This window comes from Eschrichtius robustus, chromosome 10 (assembly GCF_028021215.1).
Source record: "Eschrichtius robustus isolate mEscRob2 chromosome 10, mEscRob2.pri, whole genome shotgun sequence".
In the NCBI taxonomy this organism is placed as follows: domain Eukaryota; kingdom Metazoa; phylum Chordata; class Mammalia; order Artiodactyla; family Eschrichtiidae; genus Eschrichtius; species Eschrichtius robustus.
Window position 1 is genome coordinate 46,735,371 of NC_090833.1, and position 12,869 is coordinate 46,748,239.

Sequence of the window (12,869 nt, forward strand, 5' to 3'; positions counted from 1 at the left end):
TGCGTCCTGGACTTGGGTGGCTATTTCCTTTCCCATGTTAGGGAAGTTTTTGACTACAGTCTCTTCAAATATTTTCTCGGGTCCTTTCTCTCTCTCTTCTCCTTCTGGGACCCCTATAATGCGAATGTTGTTGCATTTAATGTTGTCCCAGAGGTCTCTTAGGCTTTCTTCATTTCTTTTCATTCTTTTTTCTTTATTCTGTTCCGCAGCAGTGAATTCCATCATTCTGTCTTCCAGGTCACTTATCCGTTCTTCTGCCTCAGTTATTCTGCTATTGATTCCTTCTACTGTAGTTTTCATTTCAGTTATTGTATTGTTCATCTTTGTTTGTTTGTTCTTTAATTCTTCTAGGTCTTTGTTAAACATTTCTTGCATCTTCTCAATCTTTGCCTCCATTCTTTTTCCAAGGTCCTGGATCATCTTCACTATCATTATTCTGAATTCTTTTTCTGGAAGGATGCCTATCTCCACTTCAGTTAGTTGTTTTTCTGTCATTTTATCTTGTTCCTTCATCTGGTACATAGACCTCTGCCTTTTCATCTTGTCTATCTTTCTGTGAATGTGGTTTTCGTTCCACAGGCTGCAGGACTGTAGTTCTTCTTGCTTCTGCTGTCTGACCTCTGTTGGATGAGGCTATCTAAGAGGCTTGTGCAAGCTTCCTGATGGGAGGGACTGGTGGTGGGTAGAGCTGGGTGTCGCTCTGGTGGGCAGAGCTCAGTTAAACTGTAATCTGCTTGACTGTTGATGGGTGGGGCTGGGTTCCCTTCCTGTTGGTTGTTTGGCCTGAGGCAACACAACACTGGAGCCTACATGGGCTCTTTGGTGGGGCTAATGACAGACTCTGGGAGGACTCACGCCAAGGATTACTTCCCAAAACTTCTGCTGCCAGTGTCCTTGTCCCCAAGGTGAGCCACAGGCACACCCCTCCTCTGCAGGAGACCCTCCAACACTAGCAGGTAGGTCTGGTTCAGTCTCCCCTGGGGTCACTGCTCCTTCCCCTGGGTCCCAATGCACACACTACTTTGTGTGTGCCCTCCAAGAGTGGAGTCTCTGTTTCCCCCAGTCCTGTTGAAGTCCTGCAATCAATTCCCACTAGGCTTCAGAGTCTGATTCTCTAGGAATTCCTCTTCCAGTTGCCAGACCCCCAGGTTGGGATGCCTGACGTGGGGCTCAGAACCTTCACTCCAGTGGGTGGACTTCTATGGTATAAGTGTTCTCCATTCTGTGAGTCACCCACCCGGCAATTATGGGATTTGATTTTACTGTGATTGCGCCCCTCCTACCATCTCATTGTGGCTCTCCTTTGTCTTTGGGTATGGGGTATCTTTTTTGGTGAGTTCCAGTGTCTTCCTGTCAATGATTGTCCAGAAGCTAGTTGTGATTCTGGAGTTCTCGCAAGAGGGAGTGAGAGCACCTCCTTCTACTCCGCCATCTTGGTTCCGCCTCCCCATGGACTTTCGAAGGAAAATAATTCCCTTAGTTTCTCGTAAGGGTCAGGCCAAAGTAAGACAATTTTTTTTGTTTGTTTTGAAGGTCCAGACACATCTGGAGCAATATGTTTCAACTGTTAAATCAAAATCATTAGTGAATTAGGAAGTTTATTTACTATGTATTGACCAACAGTAAAAAAATAAAATAAAACAAAATAAAATAGAAAGGAGTAGAATAGAATGAAATGAACAATGAGGAAACTATCAGCATGTTTCACATATTATAAGGTAACTATTATTTTGTGAAACCTTGGCTTAGAGTGTTATGTGTGTGCATGTGTGTAGAGTGAATGGTGTAAAGATATAAATGTATTCCAACTGAATGTTGTATTTAAGGTCTCACAAAGACTGAAGGTGACTACTAAAGTGAATATACCCAAGCAAGGTAGCAAATATTGTGTGTACCTAATTATATAATGTAGAGAATGCAATTATATCATGAGTCATGTATACATATGAAAATCAAAGTATTGCTTGTATTATCAAAAAATTGAAAACTCAATTATCCATAATCAAGAAATGGATATGAAAGAGATATAATATGAATGAATTTTATATATATATATATATAGAAAGAGAGAGAGAGAGATGAAGACATGAATACATCCTAAAAACCTAATGTTGTCCAAAAAGAGCAGTGGCAAAGGATAAGTATGATATCACTTAAGAAAAATTTTTAAACATCAAAACAAAAGTATATGTTGTAGAAATGTTTACATATGAAATAAAATTATAACAGCATGATTGAGAAGGATACTTGCTAATCCAGATAAAGGTTAACCCTGAGGAGAAAGAAATGTAAGTGACATAGGGTATGCATTTTTCACCATACTTATACCTTTTTATTTCTTTTTAAAAAAGCATTCTGAAGAAAGTAACATTTGTTAAACTCAAGTGTTAGATACAAAGGTGTTTTTATAGCCTTCTCTGTAACTTTCCATATGTTTAAAAATTTCAAAATTGTATGTGATAATGGAATCCGACATTGCGTCTGACATTTTTAGTCAAACTTATATTTATGAGATTCATCAATATTATTGTGTACATTATTATTGTATGTATTATTGTCTTTTCACTATTCTCCTTGCTGTATGGCATTCCTTTGTAAAAATATATCACAATTTATTTATCCATTTTTCTCTAGTCAAATATTGGAATGTTTCTAATTTCTGGCTACTACAAACTGTGTTACTACAAACATTCTTATACATATCTTCTGGTACTTTTACTAGGTCATGGGGTTTGCATACATTCTACCTTAGTCACTACTGCCACACAGTTCTCCAAAGCTGTGGAAGTTACACTCCCAAACAGCAGTAAATGAAAAATCCAGTCTTTCCTTATCCTTGTCAATATTTGCTATTGCTTTTTTCATTGTAACAATTCTGGTGTTATGAGTGGTATTACCTTGGAGTTTTAATTTGCTTTTCTTCAGTTACTAATGAGGTTGAACACCCTGTAGCATATATGTTGAACATTGGATATGTTCTTTCTTAGACTCCAGTTCAAGTTTTTGGTCCATTTTTCTAATGGGTCATCTGCCTATTTCTCACTGATTTGTAGGAATTATTTATATATTCAAGTTCTTTACACAATGTTCACAAACAGGCAAAACTTATCTATTTTAGTTTTTTAAAAAATATTTTAAATTGAAATAAATTTACTTCTACACACACACACACACACACACACACACACACACACCACCACATGCACAAAGTAATTGGTCTGACCTAAAGAGGTGGTTACAATTCTCAGTCCTGGGAGGAACACGAGAGCTTTGGGTCATCTAGACCATATAGTGTGCTTGAATCTGCTCAGATGCCTCCATGTTAGCATAGTCACCGAAGGGCATGACTTTCAGGGGCTGACTGCATAGGACATGAAAGAAGTCAGCACCAATTGCCATGGTCTTGTGGCCTTACTGCAGGTCCCCACTATTGACCTGGTCATCAGCAATTGAGATCATTGGAATGAAGAACAATGTGGTGCCCATTCTCATTTCACTAGATTTCCCAAAACCTTGCATTCTGTTGTGACCCAAGGATAAGAGAGAAAGTGCTAAACATGCACTGATATTAAATTTACTGCTAGTCTCAGGGTGTAAATTTTGAGGTAAAAGTTAATCTAATTTATAACTTAAAGAAATATTATATTTCTCCTATCCTCATGTTGTAACTCCAATAGCTACCAAACAAAAAGAGCTAACATACTTGTACTAAGATCTTATATTTCTGCCTCTCTACATTTTCTTTTCTGGGTGAGAAATCGTAGATAAAACAGAAGCTCAAATTCAATGGTGGCTTAGTATCTATTACTGTTTGACTTAGGAAAATGAGTGAATAATTTGGTGGGTCAATTCTTACACTCCTACCAGCAGGATCATGCTAGGATTAGTAACTTAATGTTTCACAAGTCTTTTTTAATCCTTGAATATGGTATCCCCATTCCTCTCAATATTAGCCAAACAAAAGAGAATAAGATGGTCACATTGGCTATTGTAACTAATTTTACCCCAATAAATTTTCAAGAAATCTGGGGGGAGAAAAATTAAGATTTGTGTTAAGGTCAAGAGGTCAAAGTCTGCCTTCTAGGTTCAAGGAGAGCAAAGGAGCTATTTAAATCCAAAGTTGTGAAATTTCGGGTTTCCTAATGCCAGCTTAATTACAAAACATTTTGTACACAAATTCTTCTATAACCTTTAGTAATTTGTGCTATCATAATGATTTTTCTTTTATTCAATATGTCAACCCACTTGCAGCAAAACTTTCTGATGGAAAAGAAAAAATATATAAACTCATTGCATGACGATATTAGTTTGAGTAATAGATATTTATTCAAAAATCCAATTGGCAGGAACACTTATTCACTGCTGGTAGGAATACAAAATGGCACTGCCCTTTGGAAGACAGCCTGACAGTTTCTTACAAAATTAAACATAGTCTTAGGATACAATTCAGCGATCGCACTCCTAGATACTTACTCTAATGAGTTGAGAAAATTATTTTACCACAGAAATATGCACACAAATGATTGTAGCAGCTTTATTCATAATTGCCAAAAATTGATAGCAACCAAGATATCCTTTAAGAGCTGAGTGGATAAACTGACCATTATACAACCATACAATAGAATTTTACTCAACAATAAAAAGAAATGTGTTCTCAAACCAGGAAATGACATGGAGGAATCTAAAATGTGTATTGCTAAATTAAATAAGGCAGTATGAAAAGGCAGTATACCATATGATTTCAACTATATGACATTCTGTAAAGGCAAACTCTAGAGAGTGCAAAAACATCAGTGGTTGCCAGGAGTTTGGGGGAAGGGTAAGAGAATGAGTAGGTGGAGTGCAGGGGATTTTTAGGGCAGGGAAATTTGTCTGTACTATCATATGTTATATACAAGGTATTTTGCATTTGGCAAAATCCATAGAACTGTACAGCATGAAGAGTGAGCCCTAATGTAAACTCTGGCATTAGTTAATAATAATGTATCAATAGTGGTTCACCAGTTATAATAAATGTACCACACCAATGCAAGATATTAATAATAGAGGAAACTGAGGCCAGGGGAAGAGGGATTTTATGGGACCTCTCTCTACTTTCTGCTCAATTTTTCAGTAAACCTTAAACTGCACTAAAAACTAAATTCTATTAATTAAAAAAAAAACTCAGTTGACTATATAACAATAGAGTCACATCCTTAAATTGAGTAATGATGTTATTTTCAACTTCTATTTGAACTCAATAGATTAAACAAGTAATTTAAAACAATTCTTCAAATGGGAACAATTAGAAAAACTGGATCCCCATTTCATACCATATTAAAAAATAATGTCCAGAGGGGTCTAAGATTTAAATGGAAGTAAATATATAAATAACATACATAATCTTTGGGTTGGCAAACTCTTATCTATGCATGGAAATCTAATATGATTAACAGAGAGAGATTTTTAATACACACACATAAAAATGCACATGTGGAAAAATATAAACAAAATCAGTAGGTTCTCACTAAAAGTTCAAATTTTGTTTTCATGTATTAACAAAAGACTGATATCTATATTATACCAGGAGCTCTTATAAGTTGTTGAGGAAAAAAGACAAGCAACGTGAAAAACAACAAAAATTAAGGGAAAATATGAATATTCAGAGAAGCAAATCCAAATGGCCAAACAGGAAAAGTTGTTCAAACGCACAGTAGTGAAGGAAATTCTGTTTAAAAAAACGATGAATATCTATCTATCTATACATATCCATTAGACTGAAGATGGTTTAAAACTTTCTATAACATCTTAACTGGCGAGACTATTCGAAAAGGGGTACCCTCATACATTGCTGGTGCTTATTTGTTTGGAGAGCAATTTGCCAATAACTATCAAAATAAAATAAATACAGAAGAGGATATGTCAGAGTAGCAGGAAGCAAATGAAGAGAAAGTAATCCGGAAGAAACAACAGCAAGAGGAGAAATTATCAGGAAGGAAGACGTGAGTAATATTGCCAAGGCTACAGAATGGTCATTTCGAAGGAGAATTAAAAATGGGCCTTAAATTTGGTAATTAAGAGAGATAATGGCCTTAAGGATAAGAGTTTCAGAAGCAGAGTAGAGAGAAAGTGGTCTGAAAAGAGCATAGAAGCTGAGAATGTGAAGTATAGGCAACTCTTAGACCTCACACTTTCATAAAATGGTGGGAAAATGGGGAGGAACCACGTACTCATTGTGAGGTAGGAGTGGAAAATAATCTGAATGTATTTTTAAGTGGAATAGTAAATTATTAAATTAAAGAAATTAAAGAGAGTTGAAGATTAATTATTAAAGAAAGAGAGTTGAAGATTAAAACCAAAACCAAAACCAAAAACAGGGTAGCTATTGTAATAAGCTTCCACAAGATTTGGGAGGATAGAAGAACCGGAACAGCAAAAGAATTACTACCCTTAGGGATGAGGGGTAACCCTTCCACTGGGGATCTTTTCACATCGTCCTTTCTAGTTGAAGATTTCATGGGAGGAAAGAGAACACCTAGTCCTCGGGTGGGACAAATGTAGTAATTAGGAGGGGCAGAGATGGAAAATCAGTGGCAAGAAACCTCACTGATGTTCAAAGGGAAGAAAATATGAATACAAAAAAAAGAATGCAGCCATCTACAAGCCAAGGAAAGCAGCCCGGAACAGGTTCTTCCCTGATGGCCCTTAGAAGGAACCATCCCTGCCAACACCTTGGTCTCGGGCTTCTAGTCTCCAGAAATGTGAGAAATTAAATAGCTGTTGTTTAAACCACCCAGTCTATTTAGTACTTTGTCACAGCAGTCCTAGCAAACTATTGCAGATTTATTATTTATCTAAGGACACCCTTGGTTAGATGGCCCACTAACAGTCCCCATATAATTAATAGTTTTTCCTCGTAGAGAATTAAATGAATTAGCCAATTTTGAGTGTTGATTACTGTTTTGTTTTTTTATAGCTCCCACTAAATCTGTAGGCCCAGCTTCCAGAGATAATTTACACGTATATTATAATGGAGAGAAGATGTAATGTACGATGGATTTGTGTGCGAAATCTCTCTTTGTTCAAGAGGTATTCCATCTTTCCTCCTCTTTATTCCTCTCCATTGACCTGGTCTCGATGATGTAGCAGAACTGGGACTAGATGTTCCCGTGGTTGTAGGAGAGGCAGTGGCTGGGTCCCAATGCCTCCCCCGCCACGGGTTGCCCTGTCATCCCTGCAGAACTGTGGCTAAAGAGTACCAACAAATCCCTTGGTGTGCACCCCGCAGAAAGTGCAGGTCCTGCACTGCTTGCACTTGAAAAGGAAATTTATCTCACCAGTGGAGAGTAAAAAATTTTCTTTGCACTGTTTTGGATAAGGAAGTGGTGGACATTAGAATAGCCTTTGACTGTTGTCTCTTAGTGTCCTGAAGTATTGATTATTATGAAGAATTTAAAAGCCATTTTGTCTAGAGTATATGGTTATCTGATTTCGACAAGGTCCTAAAGCAATTTTACTTTCCTCTTTCACTTTGCTATTGCAAGACAGATGTTATCGTAGTTTAACAGTAGAGTTTTGCCACAACATACCACATTTTTTCAACATGCATAACAGTGGCAGGGGATTTAAGACCAATTTTAATAACTGAAGGATTCAAAATGTCTTTCAATGCCATAATTGTACAAAAATATTGGATGTGACTCCTGTGTAGCTAGCTGGTATATAAAAATCATTCTTTTAATTTTTATATTAAAAGATATTTTAATTTTATAAAAGATATTTTATAGTTTTTATACATCCCTACTATGAAAGGTTGTGAAATTGCCATAAAATAAGTATCAAAATATAAGATAAAAAAGAGAGGAAAAGCTGCACACTTTTTATAACCAAGATCATCTTTAAGCTCAAAGCCAAACATGCAAATTCTAACATTTTCCCTAAATCTGCTACATAACCAGGAGTCTTTTGGAGAGACTAAAAATAAGCAAAATGTGAAAAAGAAACAATTCTAAATTCCATGCGTGATAGCCAGGTTCAGAAGAACCCCAAGAAATTTAAATTCAGCTAATGGGTTTATAGTGAGCAATCCAGAGAATTAAAGATCCTTAGGCAGCTCTTCTTTCCATTTGAAACTATATCCTGTTGCCTGGTTAAGGTTTTGCATTTTTAAGAGGCTGTGGCAGGTGCTTGCAATGTGCACATTTCAGTTTAATTTCCATCTGGGTGAACAAGAAGTCAGATGCCTGGAGCTGAGGCATATTTACCGTAGACACAGGTAAATTTGCTCAAACTGCTCTAAGTGTAAAGAGAATAAAGGCTTAGTTGAGTAAAGAGAGAGCACAAAAACTCACTGGGATTAGAAATGATGGGTTAGACAAATATTCTTTGTAGCATTTGATATTTGCAATATGGAAATGAAATGCAGATCAGAAGAACTGACTCTTGGACTTCTTAAAACGCAGTGTCTCCTAAAGTTCCTTTAAACGAAAACATCTAAGTTACATTTCTATGTAGCTTGAGTGTACTAAGTTTACTATCACTATAAGGTATTTTTAAAAACTCTATAGATGGGGTTTTGTGAAAACTAGTACCACATTGAAGAGAGCTATTGTATCGCGAATGTCACTACCATACAAGAGATTTGCTGAGAAGAATTAATGAAGAATCCGTTTTGTGAACAAACCTGTTTTGCAGAAGGAGTCAGAGAAGTTCAGAATGTCTAACTGTGGTTTGGTGAATCATGACTTTAAAATTTTCCACAGGGTGAGGAAGAGGGGGAGGGAGATTTGCCGGGAATTGCATGATCCTGCCGAAACTTAAGAAAGGAAAAGAAAATGCCATTCCTTTCCTTGAATTACCTGTATCTTTCTTTACTAGACAGTTCGAGTTTTTTTTTTTTTTTTAATTATTTGTTTTTATTTATTTATTTATGGCTGTGCTGGGTCTTCGTTTCTGTGCGAGGGCTTTCTCTAGTTGCGGCAAGTGGGGACCACTCTTCATCGCGGTGCGCGGGCCTCTCACTATCGCGGCCTCTCTTGTGGCGGAGCACAGGCTCCAGACGCGCAGGCTCAGTAATTGTGGCTCACGGGCCTAGTTGCTCTGCGGCACGTGGGATCCTCCCAGACCAGGACTCGAACCCGTGTCCCCTGCATTGGCAGGCAGACTCTCAACCACTGCGCCACCAGGGAAGCCCGGCAGTTCGAGTTTAACGTGACACATGCTTCAAACTGAAACATAAACTCTTAAAAATAAAAACAGAAGAAGCTTTTTTCAAGTTACTCATTTCACTTTAAGGAAAAATGGTAGAAAAGCCACATTTTTTTCCATGGGAGGGCACTCGGAAGTGCTTAAATACTTGTGTCTTGAAGAAGCTGCAGTGCTTAACAAATTAAAGTTATTTCAGCTATTGAAACATACTATTCTTTATTTCTGCTGGTCTCATGAAGGCTCAGAAAAGACTTTAAGACTGATTTCTAGGTCAAGGCATTCTCTGCCTTTGAGCTTCTCTCTGTGGAAATTCTATTCATATGTTAAGACACAGCTCAAAAGCCAATCCTCTATAGCATAACTTCAAATCTCTACAGAAAGGAGTGTTGCTTCTCAGAAAAGCAAACAGTACATTGGTTGGATCTTGAATACAGAATCATTTCACTTGAATGTTTAGTGTACCTATTTTTATGTTGTCGCTCTCCCCTACTAGATCAAGTTTCTGCAGGATGCATTCTTATTCGTTCTCAAATTGTCCACAGGGCTGTGCAAGTTGTAGGGGCACACACACTGAAAAGCAAACATTTATTCAATTATTTAGCAAAATAATTCAGCTCTACAGTCACTATGTGTGAGCTCTCCAACAAATGTTAGCAATTACATGTACTAGGTCCTCTTCCAAGCACTGGGGACTTGGTGAAAAACAAGACAAAAATCTACCACCCTCACAGAACTTACATTTTAATGGCACAAGTTGTATTATGTCAGAGAATCCACTCCAAAAAAAAAAAAACTTACACTTTTTGTCTCTATGGACTTTTAAAATAATCTACTCATTATAGTGCAGACTTTGAAATTGCACTTTTGCCTTATGAGGTAATTGCAGCCAACAGATCATAAATGGAAAATTGTCTGATAATTTAGGTCATTCTCTTATAAGCATAGCCAATATCTTTGATTAAAAGAAAAAAAAAAGAACTAGAGTAAGTTGATAACATAAGGCAGTAAAAATTTAACCTCTGAAAGCATCTAAATTCAATTCTCTGCCCCTTGTGGACATACTGTGAAGAAATCCCATCTATCCCTCCGTAATATGGATCAGAAAGGGTTGTGAGAAAAGAGAACCTTGAAAAAGCCAGGATTGGCATTGTGTCCAAAAGTGAAAGTCAAATTCAGGAAGAATAGCTTATCCCACATTGGCCAATAGAAGCAGGAGCACACAGAGGAGGATCAGAAGACAAATCTACTCCAATAAAAATTAATTAAAAAAACAAACAAACAAACAAATCAACTAAAGCTAACTGTAGTAGCTCTCAACAGTAGAGGGGCAAAAGGCCAGACTGTTCAAAGTCTATGTAAAGGGCCAGAACAGGTTAGACGGTATTAAGGAATTACTAATACTCACTGAGCTTTTGCAGTGGGCTAGGTAATGGCAAGTAGGCTTTACTAGGGAGGAGGGTAGAGGACTAGATTCAAGACACAGAGAGAAGATTTTGGCAAGTTAAGCATTGTGGGAGCCTCAACAACTCACCAGGGGAAGATGGCATTAGAAGTAAGGGAAGCTTTTCAACTAGCTTGTCATCATTTTACAAGTAAATTAACCTCTTCTTAATGTAAATAATATCTGTGGTATTGTTGATTTGTGCTGTTACATGTAAGTTCCCTGGATTAGTCAGGATTGCTAGTGCAGAAACTGAACTCCAACAAGCTCAGTCAGAAAGGGGGAAATAGACGAGAACAGTACTAGAGGTCTCTTTTGTAACTCAAGTACAGATCTAGCCCTCAGACTCTTAGACCTAGGAATTTGCATGTTGTTTGAAGTTTCTGTCTCTTTCTCTTATCTCTGCATTAATCAGACTAGTTTTGCTCCTAATGGTGGGAAACTAAACAGACAAAATTCTTGTCCTTCACACTTCTCATCACTTCTCTATCAGAGAAGCACTGCTTCTTCCCCTGTCAGGCAAAAAAAAAAAATCCTGGAAGGGTTCCAATCGGCCTAGCTTGGCCAATACCTTACACCTTAAACCATGCACTGGGGACAGAGAGCTGATGTACTATGACTGGAGGACTTTACCAGAAATGGTTGGTTGGTTTTGCCCAAAAGAAGGTAGGGTTATTCTTAACATCAATAAGAATGTTTCTCAGAACAAGCAACAAATGTCCGCAACATAGGGAGGGAATCCACTGTCTTCCTTAGTATCTCCACTTTTATTGCCTGGAAAGGTTTAAAATCCTTAACTTTCAGCCTACAATGCATTGCCTTTATTTTCCCCTTGGTATAGCTGGAAAAAAGTCTTCTACAGTCTATACAGTGATTTATGGATAATAGGAAATTTTAAAAGTAAGGAGGGCTTCCCTGGTGGTGCAGTGGTTGAGAGTCTGCCTGCCAATGCAGGGGACGCGGGTTCGAGCCCTGGTCTGGGGGGATCCCACATGCCGCGGAGCAACTGGGCCCGTGAGCCACAACTACTGAGCCTGCGCGTCTGGAGCCTGTGCTCTGCAACAAGAAAGGCCGCTATAGTGAGAGGCCCGCGCACCGCGATGAAGAGTGGCCCCCGCTCGCCGCAACTGGAGAAGGCCCTTGCGCAGAAACGAAGACCCAGCACAGCCAAAAATAAATAAATAAATAAATTTTTAAAAGTAAGGAAAATTTTTGTACATTGCTTCCATCATGAACAACAGGCAAAGAATAAATTCTCCCTTTGGTACTGACTTAATGTGAAAAAACAATCAAATCCTACTTTCCGTATAAGCAGCATCAAAGTTAATCGGCTTAATTATTTATGCATTTGATGTTTTTGCAAACGTGTTATAAATTTGTAACCACTTGCCATGAACAGATAAGGCCTATTTTCTTTTTACAATTGTCATAGAACCTCATTTCATTTATTCTTTATCGTAGTGAAATATTGTGAAGGTGGGGAAAATATAGTCCATATCAATGTACAACCACCAACATGATCTTTTTGTTGTTCTTTCATTTTTGCTACTCTGATCACAAGCCTTTAGTTTATACAGTACATCACTATTTGCAAAGTCCCGTTATTAATTCTCTCATTTTATCATGGTTGACTGCCATGTACTTTCTTGGCTCAGCTCATTCCAATGTAACATAAAATAGCCTTTGGGCTAGAGATTGACTGACTTTGAATAAGATGTGCATTGTCATTTAGGTATAGACAGAAATAAGATGAAGAGTAGAACTGAATTTTCATAACTTTTCATAAGATGTACATTCAACTGGATAGCCCTCAAAGGTAGCAAATTTGAGATAATGAGAGCTTATTAAAAGCATGTTTTTTGTTGGGAATTTCATGATTGGTTTGTAAGACCCCCAATCGCTGCCAGTTTACTGCTTAGCTTAGAGGTCCATTTGTAGTCAGGAGGACAAGAAGTATCCAATTAAGGTTTACAGTCTACCCCAAATTCTAGAAGATTCATTCTAAAGATAGAGACATAGAGTACTTAGGAATGTCCACCATTTTGCACTTAGGAAAAGCACAAATTTTCATGTGTAATGTGAGATTTAGGTTCAAATCAGTTCTTAGAATACACACTAAGTCAAGGGTGAATTTCCCAAAGGTACTAATTCAAATCATTTTGTAGTTATAACTCTAAATAATATATATGTCATTGATAGCTCCAGAAGAATGTTTGATTCAGGTTCTGGAGAATGGAAAGCA